The sequence below is a fragment of the Sturnus vulgaris genome, unplaced genomic scaffold (assembly GCF_052056855.1).
Source record: "Sturnus vulgaris isolate bStuVul1 unplaced genomic scaffold, bStuVul1.hap1 Scaffold_87, whole genome shotgun sequence".
Classification (NCBI taxonomy): domain Eukaryota; kingdom Metazoa; phylum Chordata; class Aves; order Passeriformes; family Sturnidae; genus Sturnus; species Sturnus vulgaris.
In genome coordinates this window covers 3,679,436-3,689,773 of record NW_028276756.1, presented here as the reverse complement: position 1 = coordinate 3,689,773, position 10,338 = coordinate 3,679,436, and the positions used below count along the sequence as shown (strand labels likewise).

Below are 10,338 nucleotides of genomic sequence, written 5' to 3'. Positions count from 1 at the left end.
TTCATCATTTACTTCCAGAATAAATTCCCCATTTTTAAATTTAATGATTATTTGTAATTGTTCTAACAAGTTTATCCCCAAATGATATCTCGGGGAACTAGGCAGGTATAGAGATTTATGAATAGCCCATTGCTTTCCAAGTCTCTACTTTTGTTTGTAAAAATATGCTTTTTCAGGTTGGCCAGTTGCTCCTATTACTGTAACATAATCCTTCCCCACAGGTGCCAATGTTTTATTCAGAGCTGAATATGTTGCCCCAGAGTCAACTAGGAATTCCACCTCTTTCTCTTTTTCCCCCAGCTTCAATTTTATAACCAGTGGATCTTCTGGGGTGAGATCTACTGGTCCTACTCAGTCTTCTGTCACATGTCCAATCACTTTTCCCTTTCCCTGGTCTCCCTTTTCCTGAAGGCCAACCCATCTTTGTTCTGGGCATTGATTTTTCCAGTGACCACAATTCTTACAGATCACACACTGGTCTCTGCCCAGCTGGGATGGGCCTTGTCTAGGTGGTCCCTGTCCGTGTCTTCCTCTCTCCCCCTCGCTTATGACAGCTACAAACTTCCTTCTTCCCAGTTATTAAAGATGTTCCACACCTCATCCACCAGAGTCTCTAAGTTCCTTCAACCCACCCCCCGTATCTTTTGAAGTTTCCATCTTATGTCACCCGTAGGTTGCCCCAGGAATAAACTGACTGGCTGCTGTGTCCCTATGTCAGACCCAGGCTCCAGTGGTGTGTGGCAGCACATTGCATCCCTTCATCGATCGAGGAATTCGGATGGTGGCTCAGAGGGCCCCTGCTTAATTTCATACAACACTGACTATTTTGTAGTTCTGGAAATGGCTTTTTCCATTCCCTTTGCAATCCACTGCTGATAGCTTTCCAACTTTCTCAATTCTGCTGATCTGTTTAGGTCCCACTGTGGGATTTTGGAGTGGGAAATAATCTTTCACATACAGCTGTCAGGTTTTATAATAAACTTCTGCCAAATCCCCTGCCATTTTTATAATTATTTGTCTTTCTGTCTTGGTCAGTGCATCCAATAATAATTGCATATCGTTCCAATCTGGATTATGTTATTTTATTATATATCACAGATGGTTAGCCGTGCTAACTGGATTGCTGCAATAATTTTTAGCAACATTTTCCCATGCTTCCATGTCAATTGAGGCAAAGGGAGGTTTAACCAATACCCATTTTTCCTCGGGTCCCCTTGCCTCTCACAGAGGTGCCTGGAATATGTGTGTCTGCTGTCTAGTCCAGTGTGCGATTGGAGGGGATGAATGGGCTGGGGCTGATGGTACCTCTGAGTCTGCATCCTCATCCTCATCCCTTTCTTGTCTTATGTGTGGAGACCTGAGCAAATCGTCTGCCAGATCTTGTTCCTGGGCCACAGTCTGGTAAACCTTATCAGATTTTGTGCATCTTTGCCCTATGCTACACACTGAACAACACTGCTTGAGCTTTCCTCTCTTAGTCTTATTCTCCTTCTCTAGAGCCAATACCAGAGGGTCAGATGGAGCCCTGAGCCCACAGTCCCTCTGCCATTCGAGGTGATTTCTAAGTGAGAAAAACATATCTGCACATGATACATCTGTCCACTTCCCTTCCCTCCCAAAAAATAGCACGAGCTGTAATAGGGTGCTAAAATCCAAAGTTCCACTGGGTGGTCACTTTGCTCCATTGTCCAATTTATATAAAGGCCACCACTCCTTTAAATCTAACAAGGTCTCTATTGATTTCTGTGCCCCCATGGCCAGCAGCATCTTTCAATGTGCAATAACACAGCCTAATGGACTGGCCTTTGGGATCTCTTTACTTTGTCCAGTTCCCATTATCTTCTCCTTCTTGTCTTGTCTTGTTTCCACTGTGATAAATGTGATCCATGCTAATTAAGTTGTAACTATATTAACAAAATTGTATTTAGCTCAATAGAAGACAATTGTTACAGAGTGAGGGGGGTGATGGGTGAGACAGGACACAGGACATCTTCCAGATGTTGGGAGTCGAAGAAGGAGGTTGGAAGAAAGTCAAACAAGAATAGTAGAAGGACGTAGGTCTGACAAGCAGCATCTAGAAATAGAAAGTTTTGACCTTGAAATGGGCCAAAATGGGATGATTCCAAGCATGGGACTCAATTAAAGTCTTGTAATGGAAAACATCTGCTCAGTCACATAGTGCGCCTGCACTACCTGTGGGTCACACCTTGGTCACTTATGAAGACGATGAGCCTTCATCGGAAATAAGACCCTCAAAAGGATGAGAGACCCCCTAACCCATTAGTAGAGCATGCACCGTACACACAGTGACGGAGATTTTAGGAATAGAAACTAGGAGGAGTTTTCTAGAAACTTCTGTAGCCTACAGTATATAAGTGGGATTGTTAGCCTGGATGCTTTGGTACGTGAGGAATGGGAGCCACTCCCTGTACCCCCGGTCAGTTTTGCTTATGCTTTATACGAACCTCAATGATACTAAATTACTTACTGCCAAATTTTGTATATTCTCAAATATATGCACTTTGATTGTTTCATCTCCAATACTTTAATTGTCATCTCCAATACTTTGATTGTATTCCTTTTATTACTATTTAAAAATTTACTATTAAATTTAATCTTGTTGCTTGATAAATTGGAAAAATAGAACATCATTCATAACACCAGGTAAGCAGTGGTGGTTGAATAAACGTCCTTATCCCAATTCACAAACTCTGTGGAGACAGTCAGTCTCACAGATAACCGTCTGGTCCTTGTAGATAACCACCAGTGAAATCTGGAAGTCTGCTCCTTGAGATTGGCAGCACTGATCAAACAAAGGCAGGAAGGGCTATCGGGAAGACTGATATTGCAAGCTGGTAGTCCATGCAGCTTACTTGGAAAACATAACATAGCATAATACAACAAGATGATTTTAAACAGAACTATTTAATCTAATCATTTCTTTTATCTAGTGTCCATGCTTCACTTCAGAGCTTAGTATTCTGGTTTATACAAGCCCCAATGCTTTTGTGATTAACACGGATCTTTTATGGATGGTCCCAGGATGGAGGCAGAGGGGATGGAGCCGGCTGGGGTGGAGAAGGATGCCCCGAGAGTGGAGGGGGATGGGGATGGAGGCGGGGGAGATGAGGGTGGATCCAGGGCAAGGCGGGCACGGCCCGGGAGCGGATCCTGGCGGCGGCTCCTCCTCCCGGGGCAGCGCGGGCGGATGATCCTGGGGAGCGGCCGCGTGGTGCGGGACGGGACCGGGAGAACGGGGGGATAGCGGGGAACGGGGGGGATAGCGGGGATTGGGGGGATAGCGGGGAACGGGGGGATAGCGGGGATTGGGGGGAGAGCGGGGATTGGGGGGATAACGGGGAACGGGGGGGATAGCGGGGAACGGGGGGGATAGCGGGGATTGGGGGGATAGCGGGGATTGGGGGGATAACGGGGAACGGGGGGGATAGCGGGGATTGGGGGGGATAGCGGGGATTGGGGGGATAGCGGGGATTGGGGGGGATAGCGGGGAACGGGGGGGATCCTCTGTGTAGGTGCCGGTCCCGGGGCTGTGGAAGGAAGGGGAGGAGGAGGAGGAGGAGGCGCTGGCCGGCCCGGGATGAGCGCTGGCATGTATTATCTGAGGCGAGCTGATGTCTCTCACCGCTTTAGCTCTAGAATTACTCTGAGGCCCGGCCATCCCTCCCTCCCTCCCTCCCTCCGGCAGCGCAGCTTTTGCCCGCGGTGCCATCGAGTCCCCGGGCCGGGCTCTGAGCCCGGAGCTCTGCTCAGGCCGGCCCTAAAGCCGCAATGTTTTGTGCTTCCCGCAGGTGTGTGGTTAAAGCCGGGACATTCCAGGCCCGGTGTCTGATGCAGCGTTTTGGAGAGTGCCCAGAGCTGCAGGTGCCAGTGGCACAGGTGAGGTTTGGGGTGACCCAGGCGCTCCCAAGGCTTTGGATGTGCAGCCCTTGGGAAGGCTCCCTGTGCCTGTGCTGGGCTCCTGTCAGCTCCCCAGGCATGGGTTTGTGGGCAGGGAAAGGAAAGGAGCCAGGGCCTCGTGTTCATCTGGGTCCTTTTGTATCTAAAGTCCAGATTTGGCTTCTGGTGCTGTATTTTCTACTGCAATTTAAACATTCTGTTTTTAATAAAACTATTTTTGGTGTCGTTTTCGTGTCCCTGGAGACACAATGGTCATCGTGTGGGGAGGAGGGAGAGCTCAGGAAGGAGAAAGGATGGGGGAAAGGTGCTTGTAATTTTACTTCTCAATGTCCTCTGATTTTTTGGGCAATAACTTCAGGTCATTCTCCTCCATGGAGTGTGTTTGGCCAGTGATCAGGGCGAGGTTTCTCCCCGTTCTTATCCCAGGGCAGGAGCCTTTCAGCGTGGGCTCTGTGCCACTGGGTGGCCTCGTGGTTTTCTGTCTCTTGTGATCGCTGTGTGCATCTCCAGGGAGGCAAACGAGGCCATGCTGAGCCTCGAGATGCAAAATGTTCCCATTTGCCAGGGAAATGTTCGTGTTGGGCAGGCTGGGAACATCTCAGCATGTCCAGGGCCGGTGAGGGATGGGGTCCAGCACTCCAAGTGACGCTGGGACCAGAACCACAAGGACCATTTGGAGCCACACTTGAGCCTGGGGATGACCTTGACCTCAGCCTGACGCTGCTTCACCCCAGGACAGGAGAGCCACCATCAGCTTTTATTACCCACCCATAAAAGCTTCACCTTTGAACCTCCCCAAATCCCATCTGGGACCCCCCCCCAGGGGACCCCCCCAAACTCTGGGACCCCCCTCCAGCCCCCTCAGCCACGCTGTGGCCGCAGCTTCATCTCAGTGAAGGGGATGGAGACGTTGAAGCCTTTCCAGGGGAACCAGTGGATGCCCTGTGGGGGAGCTGGGGGGTCAGAACCCTTGGAGAGTTCCAGAGACCCCCATAAATCCCCATAGAGACCCCACAGTCGCTCCCCAGATTCCTATGGGCACTCATGGACCCTTAGGGATCCCCATAGACACCCCAGAGACCACAGAGATCCCCACAGGCCCTACAGGACCACACAGGCCCTATAGATCCCACAGACCCTTTTTCCACAGGGCCCTATGGAACCCTATGGACTCCCACAGACCCCTATGGACCCTCAGAGAGCCCCATGGACCCTCCCAAAGATTCCCTCATACACCCCCAGACCCCTCCATAGTCCTATAGCCCACCCTAGACCTCCCCTAGCCCCCTTAAAATAACCAATGCCCCTTGCAAAGACCCCCAGATCCCCTCCATATCCCCCAAAATCCCCTCCAGACTCCCCCCAAATCTCCTCCAGACCCCACAAATTCCCCCCATAGCTCCCCATACCCCCTTAAATCCCTCCCAGACCCCCCGAAATCCCCCGCAGACCCCCCCAATCCCCCACCCCGTGCCCCCCCCGGCCCAGGTGGGTACCTGGTGGTCCCGGGGGTCCGTTCAGGTTGGCACAGTGGCAGTTTCGGTACCACCAGGCTCCCCCGGAGGCCGCGGGGTGGGGGGGGTGGTGGGGGCGGCCCGAGGGGTCCCGAGGGTCCCGGGAGTCCCGGTCCCGTGTGGAGAAGGGGCTGCCCGAGTGGTAGGAGAGGGCATCTCCTGTGGGGGGACATGTCAGGGACCCCCAAACTCAGCAGGAGCCACCAAAACCCACCCGAAACCCCAGTACCCCCAGGGACCCCAAAACCCACCAGGGACCCCACAGACCCCTGTCAACCAATGAACCCCAAACCCCCAGGGATCCCAAATCCCATCAGGACCCCACAGAATTCCCCAAATACCCCAGGGACCCCAAAACCCACCAGCGACCCCACAGTCCTCTGCCATCCAGTGAACCCCCAAACCCCCCATGGATCCCAAATCCCATCAGGACTCCCAAAAATTCCACCCCAAACCCCCCCGGAACCCCCCCCGGCCCCGGCGGTGCCGCTGAACGCTCCCACGCGGAGCCGGTACCGCTCCTGGGCGCTGCCCACGGCCAAGTCGCGATAGATCGCCAAGGCCGAGTCGCGACCGGCCCGCAGCTCCACGCGCAGCTCCGTGGGGGTCGCGGCCGTCGGCTCGTGCAGCGCCTCGTTCCCTGCACCCCAAAAATCCTCCGGTACCCCCAGGACTCCTGCGGGGTCCCCTCGAGTTCCCCCGTCCCCCCCCAATGCTCTCCCTGAAATATTGGGGCCCCCAAACTGCTGGGGACCCCAAAAGTGTCCCCTGATTTCCTGGAGAGCCCCCAAATCCTTCCCGGACCCCCAAACCAGATCTGAATATTTGGGGGAGACCCCAAACTCCTGGAGACCCCAAAAGTGAACTCCTGTAGACCCCCTCAAATCCTTCCCGGACCCCAAAACCAGATCTGAATATTTGGGGGGACCCCCCCTGGATCCTACGAGTTCCCCTCTCGGACCCCTGGGGATCCCCCAAATTTTGGGGTCCCACCGAGTACCCCCCGCTGCCGCCCCAGGGCTCTCCTCAAAGTTCCCCCAAACCCTGGCAGTGCCTCCCAGTCCCCCCAGATATTTTTATAGGTCCCCCCCAAAATCCCCAGGGCCCCCCAAAATCCCCAGGGCCCCCCGGCCGAGCCAGAATTCGCCGCTGACGTTGCCGAAGCCGCGGGCGTACGAGTCCCACCCCCTCCAAAACCCCAAAACCCCTCTGATCCCCCAAACCCCAATTTCCATCCCATAAACCCTAGAGAACCCTTCCAGCCCCTCCCAGTGCCCCCCAGTCCCCTCCCAGTGCCTTTCCAGCACCCCTCAACCTCTCCAATGCCCTCCAACATCCCCTGCGGGACCCCCCCAATTACCCCAAACCCCCTCATTTCCCCCCCATAAACCCTGTAGAGCCCCCCACCCCCTCCCAGTATCCCAAAGTTCCCTCTCAGTGCCCCCCAGCACCCCTCAACCTCCCCAACACCCCCTGCAGGACCCCCAAGTGCCCCCAACCCCCTCAGGACGCCCCAGTTGCCCCCACACCTCCAAATTTCCGCCCCAAAAACGCCATAAATCCTCCTCTAAACCCCTGTAGGACCCCCCAGCATTGCTCCCAGTGCTCCCAGTGCTCCCAGTCGCACCAGGCAGCCGCCGCCGTCCGTGTCCATGTCACAGAAGACGCGGAGGGGCCGGACCGGGTCCCCCCCGAGGAAGATGAGGGTGTCCCGGGAGGGTCCCGGCCCGTTCCGCTGCTCCTCGGCGCAGTCCCGGGGATGGGGGTGCGGGAGTGGGGCTGGGGGGAGCATTGGGGTCACCTCAGACACCCCAAAAAGTTTCTGGGAATTCAGGGGTGGCCCCTCCCCAAAATGACACAGGCACCCCCCAATGCCTCCATTCGAAATTTGGGGGTCTGGGTGACACCCCCAGGATCTGAGACCCCCTCAGAGGACCCAGGGCTGGAGCTGTCCCCCCAAAAGACACAGATCTCCCAAAAAAGCACCCAGGGGTACAGCTGTCCCCCCTCAAAGGACACAGACCCCCCAAAAAAGGGCCCCAAATAACCCCCAAATGACTCCCAAAATCCCAAATAACTCCCAGAAACCCCAAATAACCCCCAAACCCCCAAAATAACCCTCCAATCACTCCATAAACCCCAAATATCCCCCAAATAACCCCAAATAATCCCAAATTAACCCCCCAAACCACCCCAAAAACCCAAATAACCCAAATAACCCCAAATAACCCCCAAATACCCCCCACTTCCCCCAATAACCCTACCCCCATTTTTGGGGGTCCAGGTGCCCCTCCCTCCCCCATAGCTCCCCCCACTCACGAGTGTCAAAGGTGGCCTCCAGGGGGACACTTTTGGGGTGTCCCCCTCGGCCCCACAGCCGCACCCCATAGCGCCCCGCGGGCTCCAGCCCCCAGAGCTGCTGCGATGTCGCCTCGGGGGGCAGCCACAGGGTCTGGGGGGGCACGGGGGGTTTTGGGGTACCCCAATGGGGACAGCGGGGTCCCCAGGGGGGGTATTGGGGTCTCAAAGGGATTATTGGGGTCCCCCAAAGCTCTATTGGGGTGCCATTACCAAAGGAGGGTAATGAGAGACCCCGAGGTGTTATTGGGGTTCCCAGGTGGGTATTGGGGTCCCCCAGAGCTGTATTGGGGTTCCCAGAGGGTCACTGGGGTCCCCCAAGGAGATATTGTGGTGCCATTACTAAAGGAGGGTAATGGGATACCCCGAGGTGTTACTGGGGTCCCAAGCAGATATTGGGGGACACCCGGGGGGTTTTAGGTTCCTTTTGGGGGGTCGTTACCTGCTGGGGCCCCCCGGGGGGGCCGTACTCCAGCTCGTAGCCATCGGGGGGGAGCGGGGGGGGTCCCAGTGCAGCCGGGCACTGCGGGGTCACAGCGAGCCCACCCACAGGGTCCCTGGGCCACCTGGGGAAGGACACACTGCTGACATCTACAGCAGCCCCAAATCCCCTTCTGATACCCCAAAAATCACTGTGGTCACCCCAAACCCCCCACCCCCACACCCCAAACCCTCCCATGGGCCCCCCAGCCCTGCCCTCACACCGTGCCCGATGGACATGGCCCAACTCCCCCAAATTTTCCCCCAAAGACCCCCCCAGTCACCCTCTGCCCCCAGTTTCCCCCAATGCCTGCCAGACCTGTTTCCTCCAGGACCTCCCAGTCCCCCGAGTTCTTCCCAGTTTCCCCCAGTCCTCTCCAGTCCCCAACTCCACCCCAATTCCCCCCTGACTCAGTTTCCCCTCATTCTCCAATTTCCCCCCCATTCCCAGTTCACCTCGATCTCCACCAGTCCCTTCAGTCCCCAGTTCCCTCCAGTTCCTCCCAGTCACCCCCAGGCCTCAGAGCCCTCAGTTGCCATCAGTTCACCCCAGTCTCCTGTTTCCCCCAGTTCTCCAAACCTCCCAGTTATCCCCAGTTCCTCCAGTTCCCCCAGTCCCCAGTTCCCTCCAGTTCCTCACAGGCCCAGTTCCCCCAGTTTGCCAAACCCCCCAGTTGTCCCAAGTTGTCCCCAATTCCTCCAGTTCCCCCAGTTCTCCTGCCAGTTGCTCCCAGTGCTACATTGCCCCTAATCACCAGTTTCCCCCAGTCCTCTGGCTACCCCCAGCTCCCAGTTTTGCCCAGTTCTCCCAAGTACCCTCAGCCCCAGTTGCTCCCAGTCCCCCTCTAATCCCACTGTTCTCCCTGGTCCCTGAGCTGTCCCAATCCCCCTAAAACTGTTCCCAGTCACCCCAATAACAAATCCCTCATATTCCTCCAGTTTCCCCAAGTCCCTCCCAGTTCACCCCCAGTACCCCCCAAATCCTCCCCAGTGCCCAGTTTCCCCCAGTCTTTGCCAGTCCTCAGCTCCACCCCAGTTTGCCCCAGTTTGCCCCAGTTCCACGCAGTTTCACCCAGGCCCCACATGACCCCAGACCCCATTTCCAACCAGTCCCCCTTAGCTTTTCCCAGTTCCTCCCAGTCCCCAGGTGATCAGAGTCCCTCCAGGAGTTACACTCCCCCAAATCTCCACTCCCCTCCAATCCCTGCTCTCACTTTCCCCTGAATCCCCAAGTCCTCAGTGCCCTCCGAGCTGCCCCTGGGCCCCACTCCCAGCCCTGTCCCCACTCCAGCTCCATTCCCAGAGGGGTCCTGGGGGAATCCCCGCAGCCCCTCACCAGTGGTGGCCTCACTGGAGACGTGGTCGCTCCTTTTGCCTCCCCTCAGCCCATAGAGGTGGAAGCGGTACCGGCGGGATGGGGACAGCCCCGGCACCGTCACCGAGCGGGACTCGCCATCGATGGGCAGGGCCTGGGGCTGGCCCTGGGCATCCCGGTACTGCAGCACAAAGGAGTCAAAGGAGCCCTCAGGGATGTTCCACTGCAGCTGCACAGAGTTGGGGCTGCCACTGGAGACCTTCAGCTCTCCCAGCACTGCCTGTGCCAAGGGGGCCTCAGATGGAGGGGCCTCAGTTTGGGGATGTGCAGTTTGGAGAACGTCAGCTCTGGGGCCCTCAGTTGAGGTGTCCATTGAGGGTGAGGGCAGATCCTCGGGGTCGGCTGCAGCAACAACAGAGAGGGGACACTGATGGGTGTGGGCATTGGTATGTCCATCCATTTGTCCATCCATCATCCACCCAACTATCCATTATCCATCATGCACCATCTCCTCCCAGTCCCTTCTCACCATTCCCTCCTCACCCATCACTGAGCACCCAATGACCCCAGCCCATCCAATCAACCACTGACTCTTCCATGGACTTACTGACCAGCATCTGCCATCATCCACCATCTTCATCATCATCATAATCAACATTATCCATCATCCTGATTTCTCCAATATCCACCATCATCCATCCATCTATCCATCATCCATCATCCAGCCATGCATTCATCCATCATTCCTTCATC

General features: G+C 55.7%; 1 non-coding gene across 1 annotated transcript; it reads left to right on the top strand.

Annotated features, from left to right (window-relative positions):
* Positions 1-3,590: 3,590 nt before the first annotated feature.
* LOC148217331 (small nucleolar RNA SNORD45) lies at positions 3,591-3,674 on the top strand. The gene has a single exon (XR_015801124.1). It is a non-coding gene; the product is annotated as a small nucleolar RNA SNORD45 (small nucleolar RNA).
* The last annotated feature ends 6,664 nt before the right edge of the window (positions 3,675-10,338 follow it).